A 2015-nucleotide genomic window follows, 5' to 3' on the forward strand; every position below is an offset into this window, starting at 1 on the left:
GACCCCGGGGGGGAATTTGGGGGGGTGTTTGGGCTGTTGAAAACGAACCCACAGAGATCGGAAGCGTGTGCTGCGGCGCTCTGGAAAAATAACTAGTTTCAGATTAATGAAGGAGTGACAATTTCAAGGCTAACGTTGGCACTGCCCGAGCCAGAGCGTGGGGAGCTCGCCAGGCTTTGCTTTATATTGTCCACTTTTCCAAAGAGCAGACAAAGATGGATAGGGAGACATTGAAAAGCGGGAGGCGTATTTCAAGCGGTTCAATAAAAGAGGGTTGTCACTTAAAGACAAGAACCATAGTGCTTTGATGACTTTGTATTAGCCTCACCGTTTCAAATAAGTGACTCTACTCTCTTTGGCGGAATTCACCGAGGTTTAGTAGATGCCGCTTCAGCGAGGCCGCTTTTAAGACGGGAACAAGAGCTGGGAACCGCGGGGCAAAACTCCTCCTCGGGCGGGTTTGGCGAGGAAGCTTGCCGCCCCGGGGCTGCTGTGCCTTAGTCCTCAGACTAAGGAACCTCGGTAGAACCGGGGTTTACGCTTTACGTGGAACCACTCTGAAAAAGGGAGGAAACGCTTCGGCACCCGTACGAACGTGAAGCAAGCGGCGGGGAGATCCCGAAACGCCGCGGAGAGAGGCTGTGCCCCCGGCAGGCCCCGGCAACACGGGGGGGCGGTCCTTCCTAAATCCCTTTCTACACCCTCGGAGACAGCACAGACACGGGGTGTTGAAAATGAAGGTGTATGTATGTAACACCCCCCTCTCCCCGCCGCAAAGGGCGGCTCACGCGTGTCCCCGCCCGCGCGGGGCCAGGCTCCCACGGGAGCGCGCAGCACCTCCCGCCCCCACAGGTTCCCGTCCTTGCTCCTCCGGGTCCCTGCTCCGGGTGGGAGGACAAATCTCCTCCGCCCGGAGGGCGGCCGAGGGAGGGAGGGCGCAGCCCTGCCGGGAGAGATTTTTCTGCCAAAACCGAGCGCTTTTTTATTTTATTTTTTCTTCTTCTTTTTTTTTTTTTTTTTTAGATGGGGACCCCCGACCGCTGCAGCCCCCCCAGGCTTTGAAGGCACAGCGAAAGGGCTTCACTGCGGGTTTGAGCGAACCATTTAGTCACTGTTTCATTAGGCGCTATTTGAACCTTGCAACATGTGGTAATTTCTGGGGCAAGCTGAAAAGGGGGGATTATGTAGGAGGGACACAAGGAAATTAGCTAACGGTTAATTTAACTCGTTTTCTGGTAGAATTTTCGATACATTCCTAATTGACTGAGGAGGCAGGTGAAGTCTTCAGTTCCAGGCAGACTCATTCACGGTGAGAATAAATGGCTCTTTTTCAACTCACACTGCTCACAATATATCATCAGGGAAAAGACACGCAATGAATATGTTGATTTTTTTTTATTATTATTAATGGAATTACACCCTGCTACGCAGGTGTGAGCGTAAAAACCTATACCGCGATGAAATCAGATTAACAATGAAATGAGAATTTTATTAGCTTTCTATGTCACATAGACCTGGATTTAAACTGTCAAAACAAGAAACAAGAGGGGAAAAAAAGATACTCTGAAGGCAACAGTGCCAATCAACGGGCAGAAGTAGTGGCTTGGTATCCAAATAATAATTAGCTGTAATTCGCGGTGAATATCCACACCCCGCACTCTACGCTATTTATATCATATAGAGAATGTATGATTAGCCTATAATGGCAAATCGCTTTTGAGTCCGGGGTTTGCCAATTAACCCTAATCACCCCGATTTGCTAGGAAACGGGAACGTTTGCTCGTAAGGTCCAAGTTGTATTAAGACATTAGGTCGTGTCGGAAACAAGCCCCGGCTGAGGGACTCTTGCCGTGTTTGCGAGGGAAAGGGGGTCCGGCCAGATCCGAGTGTCCCGGGGACGTTTGGGAGCAGCGGGACGGGAGCTGTGACCGGGCACCGGGCAGCTCCGGGGAGAGGCGGGCGGGGACGAACCCGCACTGGGCACCGGCGGGGTCGGAGGTGACTCCGCACCGGCA

Source organism: Egretta garzetta, unplaced genomic scaffold, assembly GCF_000687185.1.
Source record: "Egretta garzetta isolate BGI_Z169 unplaced genomic scaffold, ASM68718v1 scaffold557, whole genome shotgun sequence".
NCBI lineage: Eukaryota > Metazoa > Chordata > Aves > Pelecaniformes > Ardeidae > Egretta > Egretta garzetta.